The following is a 19175-nucleotide window of genomic DNA, read 5'->3' on the forward strand; positions in this document are numbered from 1 at the left end:
GCGTTACATTAACTGTATCTAGATTAGAATGGCTATTAATGATATAGATCATTTTGGAGTATGATCAAAAGATTATTAACGATTTATAAGTATTTAGAACGAAAAGAAACGATACGTTGAACGTTAATGATTGGTATTTAAACTTTTAAGAGACATCTGGGACGAATCAAGGCGATTAAATAGACAAGTGACTAGTATGAGAAAAAGATACAAAAAGTGTTACGAAGGTCAAGTATAAGATTCAACATGGATTTTGCACGAAGAATCAAGAAGTTTTAAAGGAATGTGAAAATAGGAGGTTGAAATTAGTCTCACTGACATAACAATGTCAGTGATGGATGCACCCCATGAGTACAAGTGGGTATTAATGTATTGGATGTTAAAGTGATCTAGAGGGAGTAACGGCTAAGATTTTTATTAATGATTGAAAATGTAATAGCGAAGAGTGGAATGTGAGAACAACGACAAAGGAGTATGTGAAAGGAATTACGAAACTTACATGAGAGATAGTACTAATGAACGAAATTAAGAGATATGGAAAGAAGTAATGGGTTGCAATAAGAACGAATCGTAAGTAAAAGTATTTATACAGAGTGCGAGTACAAGGAAAAGTACAAGAAGGAAACGAAAGATTACTATAAAAGTTTATAAACGTCATTTTTACGATTTCAAGCATAAAGCTATCTACGGATTTATAAACCAACGTGAAGCGAATGGTTTTAACAAAAGACGTATAATAGAAAAAAGATAAAGTATCTATCAAAAGTAATAGAGAGATGAATAGCCAGATTAACTAATTCAGTTTAATACGTTCTTGGAACCAAAGAACTAATGAAAGATCGAACCAGGATTATTCAAGAATCTATAAAAACAGTAATGACATGAGAGTATAACAATGTGAAGATTAGGATCGGATTAACGTTAAGTGTCATTAGATAAGGAATGTCTAATGAAAATAATAAGCTACAAAACTAATTTACGAATTTGGAAATTTGAAATAGAATCTCAAATGAAGAGAGTGTAATACTAACCAGAGAAGTGAATGGAATCGAAAGATCGAGAAATAAGATATGCCAGAGAAGGCAGATGCTAAATATACCAATGATACTAAGAGTGCATTCAACTTCATGGGAACCATGAAGTATGAAAGAGGAAATGTTAAGTTAGACGAACGTTCTGAAGAGGTTTCCCCTAGCCGAAATAAAACCACTTCCATAAAGACGTGGATAAGGATGCAGGTATTTAAACGAGTTTTAATATACACGCCATGAAGTAACTCAAAAATAATTCGATCTGTGGTACAGGACCACGAAGATTAGCAAGTCAACAGAGCGGAGAATTGATAGAAATAAGGATAAAGAATCTTTTCACTCTACGATCAACTAGAGTGAAATTATACATCATAAGAAGATAAATAACCATAAGAGAAAGGACATAAAAGTAAGATTAGCAGGGATATATGGAAGATAATTACTTTGGATTAAGTAATGCAAGCAAAGAACCTTGCTATATACAAGTAAGTAGTAAGCCGTTAAGAAACAACAAACACAGAAATTCAAAGAACATGAGAGGTTAAAAGGACGATAATTTGTAGTATCCATAAGAGATTAAATGCCGGAACCTACGAGTAAAGTAATAAGAAAACAAAGAAAAAGATTCTTAGTAATTCCAGTAAAAGAACGACCGCGGTACGCCAAAAAGATTAGTGATAGTCGTATTCAAACGACGTCAAATACATGAAAAAGGAGGTAATCGTACAATGCAGCGGATGACAATAACGTTTGAACACGACCCCGCTATCAGAAGATTTATCAAGTTATCCCGAGAAAGATGTATCTAGTCCTTCTCGAACGATTAACCTGCAAGTGGTACAAATGATTCTCGAACGATTCAAGTGCAAGCGGTGGTGATGACCGAAGAATTATCGTACGAAGAAAAATCAGTAAAGAGCATCTGTATGCAAGTATGAAAGTTGCAGATAAAGAAGGTGTCTACGGTAAGAGCTCCTAGAAGAAGCTAGCTCGTGAGAAGAATACACATTAGCAGCAGAAAAAGATATGAGTTAGAAATATTCGTATTAGTTTACCTTAGATACGTGGCAAAAGTTTTAAATTCGAGGACGAATTTATTTTAAGGGGGGGTGAATGTAATACCCCAAAATCTTTTAAGGTAATTAAATGGTGCCACGTGTCGTGAATTCTGATAAATTAAATTAAGAAGGATTTAATTTAATTATATCGGGAATAAAGGATAATAATTATTGAGCGGATTAGCGGGAATTAAGGAAATAACTTTGGAAATTAATATAAAATAAATTATAAATCCCGAGATAAGAATTATTTCGCCAAGATCCGCGAAACATTTTATAGTAGTAGTGATAAAAGTTCCGGGTCAATTGGAGACCTTTTAAAATTTGGACGCGGATGCGTTTTGGACTAAATTGTAATTTTGGAAAAGTTTGAGGGCTAAAATATAAATTAGCCAATTGAGCCTCGATAATAGAAATTAGAGGATTATTGACGGATAATAATAATATTAGAATCGTATTATTTATTTGGATATAAATTATACGTACGTAATTGAGTTAAAGTAATCGTTAAGTTAAAATAGAAAGTTTAAAGGATAATTGGTTTAAGCTAAAGAAATGAAGGATCAAAGTGCAAATTGACCAAGATATATATATATATATATATATATATATATATATATATATATATATATATATATATATATATATATATATATATATATATATATATATATATATAAGACCTTAATGAATCCTTCACTCTGAAGGATCCAGAAACCATCAGAGCCATTTCATTTCTCTCGTTCGTTCTGTACGGTTCGTCGCGCGGTTTCCGTTTCTCGTCCGTTTCCGACGTTTAATAACTCGAATTGATCGTATTCCAGAGGCGAATCACGGTAAGCTTGACGTTTTCTTGTTTAAACGGATATATTTTGAGTTATATCGAGTTAATGTTTTAGGCCACGAAACGATTTTATCGTTTTAATGGTTTTGAGATTGGTTTATAGTGTTTAGAGTTTAGAATAAGCGTTTTGGATGAGTTTGGAGCGTTTTTACGCTGATAGCACGTCGGAACGCCCCGGAAAATGATTCCGGGGATCGTGCACGAAAGTGCACGATCGTGCACACAAGGTGCACGAACGTGCACCTATGTGTGGTGCACGACCGTGCACCAAGGTGCACGAACGTGCACTAGCAGCACGTGCACGATCGTGCACCCCAATGCACGGACGTGCACCCGGACTTTGATACCTCAGTGATTCCGTTTTGATACTCCATTTATATTCGCGTATCGAGACTTAAAATCAATAGATTATCTATTAATTTAAGACGTTAACCTAACGAGGTTAAAAGGAAATTGATTTAGAAATGTTGTTCGATCTGAAAACGAGTTAGAAACCGTTTACGTGGAAAGCATGACGGTCAATGAACTTAGCGTGTCATGTCTCGAGTCTAGAGTCAATCCTAGAATAGGATTCTGACGTGAGTTAATTATTTTAAAATAGTTCTAGATCCGGCGAGGCAAGGAGCCGCTGGACCAGGAGCTCGGGAAGCTAGATGTTTCTGAGCACCGGCACCAGAGTATTTTTGGGATAAGCAGTCACAGTGAGTTTATACGATTTGCTTTTAAAGTATTTATTTAAGCAATTATTTTATGTTGTTTTATATTGCTTTATGTTTGAATTGCATGTTTTTATATGCAAAATTTTATATATGAATTGTGCATACAGCTTAATTTGAAACCAGTATTGATCCGATGGAACGTGCTACCTATTGGGCGACAATAGGACTGCGTGATCACCAGTTTTGATGTGACTCAGCTGGGAGATGATGATGATTATAAAATTTACGATTGGGTATATGATTTTGATACGAGTGAGTACTCGGCTACGGTGTAGTCTGCAGTTCCCGTATCTAGTGGCTGGGCCACCATCGAGTTGGACTCGCAATTGATAATTATGATTGGGTTGCTTGATTGATTATTAGTATGTTTGAGGATTAAGGTTTCAATCGGATCTTGTACTTGGCTGCACGAGGTTTGAACGTTATTGCATTGTTTTATGCTTTATGTTTTATATGATACTTATTAGTTATTGTATGAACTCACTCAGTATATCCCCATATACTGACCCCTCTCAGTCTTTCTTTCAGGTCAAAGCGATTTAAGGGACGGAACCTTTCCTTCTTCCGGAAGTCTATGATAGTGAAAGAGTATGTCAAAGGATGTTTTCCTCGTAGAGCTGCAGTAGTCGGTAGATGTCTGTATGTAATGTCAGGTTTAAATTCAAACGGTATATTTAAACGGGTAACTCTGATTTGAGATAAAAGTATATATATATCATAATTGTTTGTAAAGGACGTATTTTAACCGTTTGATTTCGGTAACCAATTTCCATGAGTAGAATTGGTCAAGATGTTGATTAGAGACAGGGCAGTGCTGGACATGAATTGTCGCTCGGTAAGACCCTAGTCTATAATAATGATTCGCGATGATTTTCAGAAAGTAATAAAGATGTTTTGGTATTTATAATAATAAAGTTTAAAAAGGTTTTCTGAAAATGTTTTATATAATATTATATATTTTATTCGCGAAAAGTTTATAGTGGTTTTAGGCTTGCTACGGGTTCCGGAACTACCACTCCGGTTCCCTAGCGCCGGTCTCGGCTCAATAATTTGGGTCGTGACAAGATGTTGCTACTAGGTGGAACTCAACCTACCCAATATTGAATGCGGCTCAAAAATTTGAAAAGGCTTTTAATAGGTATAATACTCAAGATCCATCTTTTGGTCTTGAACTTTTAAGTGAGGGGGGCTGCCATCTAGGGAAGATTGGAAAACTATTAGGAGAATGATAACTTTCCTAGAATATTTTTATGAACTCACTTTGAGAATTTTCGGAACTTTGTATGTGACTTCTAATCGCTTTTTCCATGAAATCTATATGGTTTATCGCCTTCTAAAAGAGTGGATAAAGAGTGATGATTTTGAATTGAGAAATATGACAATGAAAATGAAAGTGAAATATGATAAGTATTGGGGGGATCCAATGAAGATGAATCATCTAATTTATATTGCGGTTATTCTTGATCCTCGATATAAGTTAGAGTGGATGAAATTATGGGTAGTTAATATGTTGATGGTGATGTGGGTGTACGAATGGGGAGGAAGTTGCATGATGTTTTACTGTCATTGTTCAATGAGTATAAAAAGATTAATTCCCCTTCTCAATGTGAGCAAAGTGAGGTGTTCTTGACCAATCAAGTAAGTGAGGTTGAAGCTAGTGATACTACTACAATGATTAAAGTAATGGTGGAATCGAAATATAAGAAGTACAAGAGTGAAAAAAAGATGGGAATAATAGTAGGACAGAGTTGGATAAGTATCTTAATGAGGAAACTGAAGATGAGGATCACAATTTTGATATATTAATATGGTGGAAAATAAACCATCATAGATTTCATATCCTCTCTCAATTGGCTCGTGATGTCCTAGCAATTCCAATTTTTACGGTTGCTTTCGAATCCACTTTTAGCACCGGTGGAAGAGTACTCGATACGTTTAGGAGTTCTTTGACTCCTAAAATTGCCGAATGTCTAATTTGTTGTCAAGATTGGCTTTGTAATTGTAAAACAGTAGACATCGAAGAAGATCTACAAGAACTCGAGACTCTTAAAAAAGTATTTAAATTTCCTGTTATTCTTTAAATATTTAGTTTCCAATTGATAATTAATTTTATTATAAGCCTGTAACTATTCATTTTTTATAGGATTGGAGAACCTTTCTTTGGAACTCAATCCATGATGACTTTAAATAAGGTTAAAACAAGAATTACTTCAACTTTTTTAGCTTTATAATTATTTAAGTTTTTTGTTAATTTATTTACTGGTTTGAATGTTGTTGTTTTTGGATGTTATTGCTTCTGTTCTACAGGTTGCTGTTTTGTACACTGTTGTTAGTGTTACTGCTGTTTTATGAGGGATTTGTTGCCGGAGGGGACTGTTGTAGGATGTAGCTGCTACTGTTGTAGGATGTAGCTGCTACTGTTGAAAGGAGACTGTTGCTGCTGCTGCTTATTTACTTATTATAAATTGTTTTAAAATACATTTTCAGAATGATACATTAATTAATTTTGGTGGTTCAGGACCTCTGGTTATGTGTTTTGAATGGTTGTTTAAAACTATTAATTATATTTTGGATGATTGGTTTGTAAGAATTTTAAATGCTTGTTATATAAAACAGGTTGGAAATTTAGAAGTATCTCCTACTCATTTCTCATTATAGAAAATGTGCAGTTGGAGGAAATATAGCATTAATGTATGTTCTATTTAAATAGGTGCACTATGTCTTGCTTTAACATAACATGTCTGATTTTTTTTATTTAATTTTGTTGTATGTAATCTGTTATAATTTTAGAAAATAAGCGATTGCAATTAGGTGTAAAAAATGAGATTAATTAATCTCTGAAACAGATTTAATTAAAAAAAGTCCATAAAGCCCATAAAAAGCCTATTTAACCGAACCGACCGATGAAAGTTTTGGTCGAAAAAATTTGGTTAATGCTTCTCGTTCGGTCGGTTCGGTTATAAACACTAAAACTTTCGGTTTGGTCGGTTTGGGGATTTTCGGTTTGGTTTTAACCGAACCGACCGAATGCTCACCCCTATTATGAGCTATTTGAATTTATTAGAAAGGTTCAATCTTTTGAAATCAATTGAGACGAGGGTATAAAATGTCCATGTCAGATTTAAAACGAAGAATAGCATAACCAAAACTTCTAAGTCAAATAAAATACCATAAAACTATTTATCACCACATGATTTGAGAAACCGGTACTTGGAAGTTTTATTTGTCTACAATTTATGAAGCATGAGTATGATAGTAGTAGTAATAAAGATCAATCAAATAGAGAAAATCTTATTACCCTTTTTATTGGTTCTTTTGGACATAATATTTATACTTATTAAAAATGAGATTCTAGAACATTTTAAGAATTGACTAATGTTAGTGCCATTAATTTTAATATTGGTGAAAGAAATTATAGTCTTGAGATTATACACACTTTAAATTCTAAAATTATAGTAAAAGTATAAGAAAATAATTCGGTTTGAATTATATTTATAGCTTATTAGGATTAAGACTTGATTATTTTGTCATGGACTTTTTTCAGGTCAGAAAAATGAATTAGTCCAGATTTCAAGTACTCTGTTCGTTTTTAAAATTGTCCATATAAAGTATTACACACAAATTTAAGAAAGTGTCTTTTCTATCTTAATATGTAGAGGTAAAGATTGATTTAACCCTTATATATAATTATTAATACTTTGATTCACTACATGAAAATATAATTACGAAAGCATATAGTTTATTAAAAAATAAAGGGATTAATTTTCAAAATTAGGAAACTGAAAATCTAAATTTTCTTCAAATATGGCTAGAAAATAAATTTCTAATATAGATTTAAATTAGTAATATTTTTTTATATAAGCGATAGTAATCTTATATATATATATATATATATATATATATATATATATATATATATATATATATATATATATATATATATATATATATATATATATATTTTTTTTTTTCCTATGATTGACATGTGGCTCCTCCACAATTACTCACTTTATTTCTTTTTTTCCCAAAGGTAAATCCATTGATGAAGATTACAATATAAGAATGAAACTCACATAACAAGAGTTTTCTATATGATCGTTCAAGGATGGAACAACAAAATAAGAGGCAACAACAGAAGATACAAGCAAAGATTAAAAAGAAATCTAATCATGGATCCCGTAAACTTAACACAACGATGAACCAAGTTCCGTTGGACAAAGATTTCGATCTCCTTCTTCTGATTAGACGAAAGATCCGCTCGATCCGTTGAAGCGTTAATATTTTCCAACCAACATCTTCGTCTAGATCTACAAAATCAAGATCCACAAACCTCTCGAATTTTAAATCTACAAGAACTTGACTTTTAAGATCGAACAAACACTAAGAATTTTTGGTAGATCTAAAAATTGAATCAAAGAGGAGCATAAGAACTTTTAAGATTTATTAGACTTAAAAAAAAGACCAAATCAAAATAACCATCCTAAAAAAGATTTATTGAATCAAAATAAAGACTCTAAAAGTAGTAATATGAGGGAGAGAAGATCTTCCGACTATAGCCGCAAAAATCACCTTCTACCACCCTCAACAAGATGAAGATGAAGAAAACTTTTTTACAGAGAAGGCGGAGCAGTTTTTTAAACAGAAGGAGATGGTGACTTTATTTCTTGGTAAAAAGTTATTGTTTTTAATGGTTCTCATATTTGATAATAAATATTTTGTAATTTAAACCTTTTTTTAATTTTATTGATTTAATGCTCTTGATTTCTCATTTTAATATATATAAAAAATGGTAATCTACATTTATGATTATTTTGTTTAATGGTGCCGAAATTTTATAGCATTTTTAACTATTTAATAATTTAATTAGTTGACATAAATTTGGGATTAAAAAAATATGGGTTTTTCATATTATACATGGAAAATTATCTTTTTTTTAGAACATTCTGTAAAATTATAAATGATAATTGTCATTATCATTTTCAACAGTACACCACTAGCATTATTCTCTCTCTGAAAAAAATTCTCTCCCCTCTCTTTAAAAACACAAAACTAAAAATCATTGTTTAGAAAAACAACCTCCTCCACTTTTATTTTTTCTTTCACTTTTTAATAAAATTTAGTTAGCTATTTTCACAATAAAATTTCTTATTTGGAGATCTCTCATATTTTAGTGATTTGAAGGAACAATTTTTTTTAAAGGAGATGGTTTTTTTAGGGGATGAAAAATCACCTTCTAATTTTTCTAGTGTTTTTCTTCAAAAATATAGGGTTATGAGTTTTTTTTTCCTCTTAAATTATTGGAAAGATCTTTAATCCGATTAAGGTTATTAGGTTCCTTGAACGGTTTTAAGATATTCAACTTAAAAAGGAGAAGAAATAAAATCATTGATTTTGGTCTTTTGAAGAAACATTTTCTTAGAGGAAGTGGGTTTTAGGGGGTTGGAAACCACCTTGTAATTTTAACTCGTGGTTTTTTCAAACTATAATGTTAGGTTCCTAATTAGAAGTCTTTTATTTTTTTATCTTTAATTTAATTTATGTGTTGGTACTTTCTAATGTTATTTTTAGATTTATCTTGTTGGATTCGTATTGAAGATGTGAATGGAGTTTAACGAGCAAGCGATTTCACAGTATAATTGAATGGATCTAATGAATTAAGACTCCGCGTCTCAGACAAAGCGCCATGTTTAAATTTTGCGGAACTTCGATTTAGTTTACTCCCTTTCAATTAATATTTTACTTGTTTTTTTATAGCTTCATATGTATTTTGTTGGTAGATTAGAATTTTGAAAGTTTATATGGATGGCTGTTTATGACTTTCATATTATATTTTATTTTTATTTATGAATCTATCTTTTGAAAGAAAAAAATCATTTACAACACGAAATGAAGCTATATAAGGAAATATAATGAGCCTTTATCAATAAATTAGAATGATTAAAAAAAATCACTAATCTCTTCAAATCAAATTTTACAATCTCTACACAGAAAATTATGTCTAAATGGTCTAAACTTTTTCAAAATTATCAGTAGTGGAGGTAATTAAGACTCTAAACTTTTACACTATCTAATTTAATAGTCATAATTTCTTTGCTGTTACATTTAAATAAATTTAAATTTAAATAGCACCACTTTCAATTGTTATAAATGAAAACACAATATAACATCTCATTTAAAATGCTATATATAGCTTTTTCCAAGTTTAATCTTTACAAAATTTTCATACCTTATACTCCTTCAAAATATTTACAAATATTGCATATGTTTCCTTTTACTCTTTCATTTTCAAATTTGAAATTACAATGACAAGGTAATCTTTGTTAATTTCATTGTCTATGTTTATATGTTTGTTTTAGTTTTTATATTATTTAATTTATACTAATTTTTTTGTTAGGACAAACAATTCAACATCTTATGATTTAATTGAAAAATTAAATTTGAAGGGACAAGAATATAAAATTAAAGCTCAAATTTCAAAATTATAGGACGCCAAATATTAAAATGCTAGAGGCTAACTAAGTATGGAGATGGTCTTCTTGATGAAAAGGTAATTTTATAAATTTGCATTTCAATTTCGGTCTACTCTTAAAGAAGGGAAAACTTATTTTTTCTCAAATTTTGAAATCATAAATAATAAAGACAGTTATCGTGTTGTGAGCAATAACAAATTTATGATGATATTTTTGGAAGAAAAAAAAATAATTATCCAAGAAACTGAGAATAATGAGCTTCATATTCAAAGACATCGGTTTGATTTGTTTGAGTTTGTCAAGTTGACCTCACGCCGCGGAAAAACGTTCGTGCTAACAGGTAATATTTGCATTTAAATAATTATAAAATTAATATTTTATTTTTATTATATAAATATTTTGAAGACCATTATTTTTATTTCAATGAGATTTACAGAGCTCTAAACTTTTGTTTTTTTTATTGTTGTATGTGTTTGATTGCAGATAATGACAGATTAAATAGTATTTTATCGTGAGACAAATAAGACAAAAATAAGTAAAATTATTATGATGTTGGTCATGGAAAAATATTTCATTGAAGTTATATTTGAAAAGGAAAAATTTAATAGTTGTTTGAGAAACTGAAAAAAAATGCGAAGAAAAGAGGTATAAAATTTTGATTTTTTATTATTGTGTGTATTTAATTGCACGTAATGACACATTAAATGGTAATTTATCGCGAGACAGGTGAGACAAAGATAAGTAAATTTGTTATGTTGTTGATCATGAAAAAAAAAGAAAAAATTGAATAGTTGTGTTTGATAAACAAAAAAATAAAAGAGAATGTGAAGAAAACCTTAATAAAAAATTTAATTTTTTTTAATAATTGTGTTTGTTTTAGGTGTTGAATTATTTTTATTTAAACTATGTATCATCGAAATAAAAAGGGTTAATGTTATAAAAATTCACCAACTTTACATATTTTCTCATTTTAACCACGCCGTTTAAAAATCGTTATTTTCATACACCAACTATCAATTTTTCTCAAATCCATACACCGTTCAAAAATCCGGTGAAAATTGTTGAGTTGGCAACCAAAGAATGACATGGCATAACAAACCGATTAATGACACGTCAACAATTTTCGTCCGATCTTTAAATGGTGTATGGATATTGGAAAAAATTGGTAGTTGGTTTATGAAAAAGATGATTTTTAAACGGCGTGATTAAAATGAGAAAATATGTAAAGTTGATGAATTTCTGTGACATTACCCCAAATGAAAAAGCTAAAATAAATACTTAGACAATATATTAGAAACACCAACACAAATATTGTCACGACCCAAATTCGTGGATCGTGACTGGCGCTAGGGTATGAAAATGGTAGCTCCAAAACCCGTTGTCACGACCCAAATTATTAAGCCGCGACCGGCGCTAGGGAATGGGATTGATAGCTCCAAATCCCATAGCAAGCCTAAACCACTATAAATTTTTCGCGAATAAAATATATTATTAATAAAATGTTTTCAGAAAACTTCTTTAAGTAATATAATTACAAACGTCAAAATCTCGTATTTCTTTTATGAAAACGTTCGCAAAACAATTCTTAGAAACTAGGGTCTTACAACGCGATATCTCATATCCAGCACTGCCCTGTTTCTAGTCACAATCACAACTAATTCCACTCACGGCAATTGGTACCGATTCAAACGGATAAAATGTCATCTTTATAAACAACTTATTTATTAAATTATATCAGAATTTACATTTTAAATACGTTTCAAATCAAATCATAAACCTTATTTTGACACCTACTGACTATTGCAGCTCTATAAAGGCTCGTACTTTGTGTAAGCCAAAAGGCTGCCGACACAAAGGAGATGGTCTGTCTGATCCGACTCCGATTACCTGAAAAACAACAGTGAGGGGTCAGTATTTTGGGAAAATACTGAGTGAGCTTGCTATTACTAACGGTATTATAAAAATATAACATCGCATTTCAAATCAAGTAATAATACGAAAATACGTGTAAGCAAGTACTTGATCCGTTTGAAACTAAAGTCCTGAAACATGACACGACTCACGAATATTCAAATCAAGTTAATCCAAATGGTCCGACCCGGGAGTGTTCACACTCAACCACGTCAGCCGCGACCAATCTCTTAATCCCAAAGTGTGGGTCCAACCCACTAGATACGGGGCTCAAGTTACTTTAACCGAGTTCTCGCTTGTATCGCATTCATATATCCAACTTCGAAATTCATATTCATATTCATATTCATATCATGCATATATATATATATATATATATATATATATATATATCAAGTCATTTCTCATAATCGGACTCACTAGACTGACTTAATATTGGCGATCACATAGCCTATTGACACCCAATAGGTAGCTAGTTTCTTCGAATCGTATACTAGAGTCTCCGTTCAAAAACAATCATTCAAATCATCAAATCATATAAATGTGATGTATAAAATCATAATATTCATAATATATGAAAATAACTTTTATAAATAATACGCGAAAAAAACTGCAACTCACAGAACCCAATATCCAAAACTGCATTATCGTCGATCAGTCACGTAGGTTCCACGCGTCATTCAATCTCATAGCTATTCCAGCTCGCCGGCCTGGTATCTCGTCGGTACGTCAGTTACTTATCCATTTCCTATTCAAATCATACGTAGGTTTAATTCATAAACGTAAACTTAGTACTAAAATCCTAAGTTATAAACTTAGGTTAGCACGATCGTATTCCAGATACGACTCTTAACTATGATAATCTCTTAATCACATTTTTCATTTGAACGTCCTAGCTTACGTTTTAAAATTCAATCGAATCACGATTGATTACGCGACTTAAAATTGTTTGAAATCAAGTTTTCGCGTCGTGTCAGGGCCCCGGAAAGCCCGCATCGAATATTCCTTTTTGGCGAAGGACTGCACGTTCGTGCAGCAGTCTGCACGAACATGCATTCTGCTGCATGATGTGCAGCCCCAAGGTTCACTCCCCGGGCCATTTCCGACGTGATAAACATTCCAAATCGGTTTCGCAATGCTTAATAACTTCAAAGATACAAGGTTCAAGCTTAAAACATCGAATTCGAATTCAAAATTGTTAAAACGATAAAACCGCTTAAAACCCTTATTTCAAATCGATATTCCATCAAATTACCTTGACTTGATGCTCGTAGTAGATAGAGAATCGAATTCTGAACAAATTGATATAAAGAGCATGCGATTTGGACGAGAAACGGCGAAACGTCGGCGGATCGAAATGATCGTCGAATTTCTCCTTCGTCTGATACTCTTTCAATCTTCTGATGCCTTCTTTCATTTCTTATTTCATCATTTATATCTTGGTAAAAGGTCATTTTGATCCCTGATTTCTTAAACTTAAACCATTTCTCTTTTAAACTTTATAATTTTAACCAAACGGTTAATTTATACTTTAACTCAAATACATACGTATTATTTATTTCCAAATAAATAATACTAATCCATAATTATTATTTTCCGTGAATAATCTTCTAATTTCTATTCTCGAGGCTTAATTGGCTAATTTACACTTTAGCCCTTGAAACTTTTCAAAAGTTACACTTTATTCCAAAACGCTTACGCGTCCAAATTTTAAACAGTCTCCGATTGATTCGAGACTTTTACCACTATTACTATAAAATATTTCGCGGACCTTGGCGAAATAATTTCCATCACGGGATTTATATTTTATTTTATATTAATTTTCTAACCTTATCCTCAAATCCCGTTAATACGCTTAATAAAAATTAATTTAATTCCCAATAATATTAAAGTAAATCTATATTAATTTAATTTATCGAAATTTACGACACGTGGCATAATTTAATTATTTTAAATATTTGGGGTATTACACCCGTATCTAGACTCGCGGATAAACATACAACATAACAAACCTGTATAAAATCAATGCTCGGGGGCAACCGAGACTCCAACCTAAGTCTAGCAGTTCAATTAACAACAGTATAATAATGCTCGACTCAATTCCGAGTCTCTAAGCATAAATAATAACATCCAGAGTATATAGTAAACATGCCAACAATAAAATCATAATAATTGGACCAATCCAATAATCCAAAAGTATGAATAAGCAATAAGGACATAACTAGTACTACTGCGGTTTAAGAGTTTTAAAATAAAAAGATTATCTTTATTTAAAACCAAAAGTGGATCTCCACGGAAAATGAAAGTTGGAGATCAACGGACACGCTCAAAAACATAAATCTGGAAATAAAGAAAGCAACGAGATCATATATACTGAGATGAGTTCATATTACCATTTACATTTATTAAGTGAAAAACCTTTAAAACAAAACAATCCTTTTATACTTATATATATAATCATTATGAAATACGTGTTGAATCAATCCTAGAGTATCGGCGAGACGTATCTCTAACCATCTCAGAGTATAGGCGAGACGTATCTCTAACCATCCCAGTATATAGGCGAGACGAATCTCTAACCATCCCAACGTATATACCGGTGTGCACAAAGTTCCAATGATGCCCATCGAGTAGCTCGTTCCAATCTAGATCCATAATGAATTCAACATTATATCAAAACTGCATATATATAATATATATATATATATATATATATATATATATATATATATATATATATATATATATATATATATATACAAGATATATATACTTTACTTAATAAAGAAAAACGATAATACAAACTCACTGCTTGCGAATCCACGTGAAAATCTGGCAAGCTACTAAACTTGCTCTGACTGTAAAGCACGAACAGTCGACGTGTCTAAGAACATAAAATATAATTAATATCATCCCCTAACTCTAAAGAGTTCTAGACACCACATAAGACTAGAACAAATATCAATCAATCCAAACTACAAACCATCATAATATCACTACAAATATACTGCCAAAATGTCAAAGTATAAACCAACGTAGAGTAATCATACGTACTCAAACATAACCAGAATCACACAATAGTAAAGCTAAATCGAACTCCCACTTTGAAAATATAATCCAAAAATTCACTTTAAATGACTTAGTTTAAAATTATAAAACCAAGTCCAAAATCCCAGAGTAGTGAGTCAGCCAAGTTATCATAACTATCAAGCTTAACTTCACATGTCGGGCGACCCAAGTCTAACCCGAACCAAACATCCAACCAAAGTAAAACAATTCGTTTAAATTCCGGAAACACTTTAACAAACCAAAGTCGTAATTTGGAAAACAAAAGAACCCAAACTCAATTTTTAAAACTCAAACAAAGCATCATGCTTACAAGTGTTCGATAAAAGTCTCCAAAGAAAATCACAACCAAACAAGCCATAAATCAATTTACAACAACTCTTGCATAATTAATAAACATATATGAACCACACATTGCCATATCCAAACAATTATAAACAATAAACATGCTTTTCACCAAAACTATGAAAGAACTAAATTTCTTGGGAATATCAATTCCATATTTATATTTAAGGGAAGGAATTATAGGTTATGTTGATGGTACTATTACTAAGCCTATTGATCCAGCAAAAATTGTTGATTGAGAAATCGACAACGCTAGAGTTAAGAGTTGGTTATTGCAGACTTACAAGACAGCCAAAAATATGTGAGATTGTTTGAAGAGAGTCTACTATCAAAATAGCTCGGCTAGGCGTTTTATGCTGGATTATGATATCCCAAACTATGCTCAAGGTAATTTGTCAATTCATGATTATTATACTGAATTTACCATGTTATGGATGGAATATACAAACCTTGTATGTGAATCTCTTTCTGATGCTTTTTTAGAAGGTATCCAAACTCATCATCAAACTAGTAAGAAAGATCAATTCCTAATGAAACTTTGACATGATTTTGAAGTTGTACGCTCCATTTTATTGCTTTGTATCACTTCTTCGTCTTTGGATGATACTTGGAATATTGTATCATGTCCGCCCTCAATCACACTATTGGTTGTAAATGGGTGTTCCATGTCAAGCTAAAATCCGATGGATCCTTAGATTGGTATTGTAACACCCCGTAATTTTTAATGGTCGGAATATGTTACGTGTTAAGATTTTGATTGCTGGGAGTACGTAAATTAAATTTAAGGATAAAATTTAATTTATAAGTGTCCCGAGAAGTACGTCGTAGTTATAGGATTTTAAAAATTAGAAATTATGAATTATAAAATAACCGTTTCGTATAAGAAAATATTTTGATAATTAATATATTAAAATACCTCTCTAATTGGAGAGTTAAAAGTTTTTGAAAAAATCTCGAAATTAGAATGTCGAAACTCGGAAGTTTCGACGTTAAATTAAAAGATATAAGCTAATATATATTAAGAAAAGAAATAGAAAAGAGTGAGGCAGTGGGCGCGTAGAGGGAAAGAGAAGAGTCTAGTTTTTTTTAAATTAGTTTCAGTTTTTAACTAATAAATGTTATTAGTTGGTCCAAATTAGTATAAAATAATTTAAAAGTCCCGAGCGAAGAATTTTGGTGTCAATATTCGCAAAATAATTTGACGATGCTACCGTCAAATTTTTATGGAATTTGGACGTAGTAACTTTAGTCAAGTGGGACTAATTTGGACATAATAAATCTTTTGAGATTTATTAAAATAAAGTATAAGTCAGATGCGAATAAAAATTATATCTTTATTCGTCTTATATTTTATTAGATTTTTGGGTAAAGTCTCACAAAATTTGGAATTAGTATCTGTTTGAGTTACGAACGACTAATTAAGAATTTGGATTAAAGTGCGTGATTAAGCTAGTATTAATGCGTACTTTAACCATTAAAGTATATTTATGTTAGCTTCTGAATGAAGTGAATAAAAAGATTCATTTCCTCCTTATGCAAAAGGAATTAGAGTTGCTTAGCTCTCTCAGTGCGAGGAAAAATTAGGGTTAAGAGAAATCAATCCGATTTCTTGATTCTGACTCCAATTTCTTCCATAATTCACACGTATTCGAGGTAATAACCGTTAATTTGAATTCAATTATTAGTAATTTGGATTATATTTGAGTTCTAAACAGTTACCGTATCGAATCGAACGTATACGTATTGATTTTACGTTCCGATTGCGGAATTGGATAGATTAAAGTGTGAACTAGTGTTTGGGATCAAAAATAGGCGTTTAGCACGTCGAAAAGCCCGGGAAGTCGAATTTCCTGAGACAGTGCACGTGGTGCACGATCATGCACGTGATGTTCACGAACGTGCACAGGGCTGCACGTATGTGCAGCTACAGTTGTCAAAAGGGAAGGAGTTTCGAGTGTTTTTCCCGAGTAGTTTGACGTGTGTTTTGTCGATCCGAAAATGTTATAAGTGATGTTTTGTTTGTAGAGTTTAGACTTGAGAAGTCTATTCTTAATATGTGTGCGACGTTTAGATTATGTCTAGAGGCAACGAGTGTCGATCCGCCGAGTCAAGACACTGAAATGTTTGACTAGTGGACTATCGGAAGCATACGCTTTGGGTGATATCGGTTTTATGAGTTTACTTTGCGGTTTTTACTTTTGAATATTTATATTTAAAATGTTTTTAAATAATAAATCGCACTAGTATAATTAACCATGAAATATCCATTAGAACAATCTTCCTATTGGTTGTTAATAGGACTGTGTGATCACTAGTAGTACACTAGATACGAGACTGTGTTTGACATAGAGCTCAGTTAAGTCATTGGGCGTTAGAAGTGCTAGTGACCCTGACTTAATAGTCTGAGACGGCTGAACGGTTACGGTCATGGGTAACACTGTGATGGCAATTTCATGGTTACGGTCCAGATATCGGATTAGACGGTAGTGATTCAATTCACGGTCTAAGGCCCATGTTGTGTAGACTCATACAATAGTCTATCTTGTAGGGTTTCATTTAGATCAAGTAATTGGTAATATTTTATATATGCAAATGTTTTATATATATGCAATTTGAATATTCAATTGTAAATGTGTAAACTTATTCAGAAATATTTATAATTCTGAATCCCTAATATTCACCTTTCAGGTTATTGTCACGACCCATTTTCATGAATCGCGACCGGCGCTAGGGTATGGGTATGGTTGTACCAAAACTCGTAGCTAGCCTTGCAGATAACAAACATTTATCATTAACAACATTGTACCTGCATAAAACCACATGCTCGGGGACAACCGAGACTCCAACCTTGTCTAGCAGTTTATATGTACAACATATAAATAATAAATGCTCGGTCAACTCTGAGTCTCTAACATGGCATAAATATTAAAATAACATAAGTTAATATAATAGTGCCACTCAACAAATAATCCAATTGAATTAATCTGACAACAAGTACTATAACAAGTAAGTCTTCTAACTACTACTGCGGTCTAAGAGTAAAATCAGTTCGACAACTTCAATAAAATAAAGTAAGACCTCCGAGGAAATAAAAAATCGGAGACCAGCTGACTCGCTTAAATCATAACCCTGGAAAAATTGGGAAAGCAACGGGGTCAGATATACTGAGATGAGTTCATACAACTATTTACATTTATTAAGTGAAAACATTTAAAAATCTTAAAAAAATTGTAAAGCAATTTATCATTATGGATAAGCATTGAAACCCTAAACCACAAATATCTAAATCCAGTTGTCGTGTCGGTGAGACGTATCTCCATAATCGATCCCCGACTATCACTCAAATAAAATATGTGAGTCCCAGGAGACGTATCTTCCACTGGCGCCCTCACTAAGGCGAGACGTATCTCAAACCTACCTCAATACCATATGATCATATACCGGTGCGCACGCAGTCTCGATGATGCCCATCGAGTAGCCCGTTCCAATTCAGATCCATAATGTCAAAAACAGTTCGAAAGCTGTATATACAATATATATATGCAAAAATACAATTTACTTAATAAAGCGGTAAATAGCGATATAAACTCACTGCTTGCTAATCCACGTGATAACCTGGCAAGCAATCTAATCCCGGTTCGTCTCCGAAGCACGAACGGTTGATGAGTCTAGACAAGGTATAAATAATAATTAAAAACATACCCTAACTCTAGGGAGTACTAGACACCATG

Source organism: Mercurialis annua, linkage group LG2 (assembly GCF_937616625.2).
Source record: "Mercurialis annua linkage group LG2, ddMerAnnu1.2, whole genome shotgun sequence".
Lineage (NCBI taxonomy): Eukaryota > Viridiplantae > Streptophyta > Magnoliopsida > Malpighiales > Euphorbiaceae > Mercurialis > Mercurialis annua.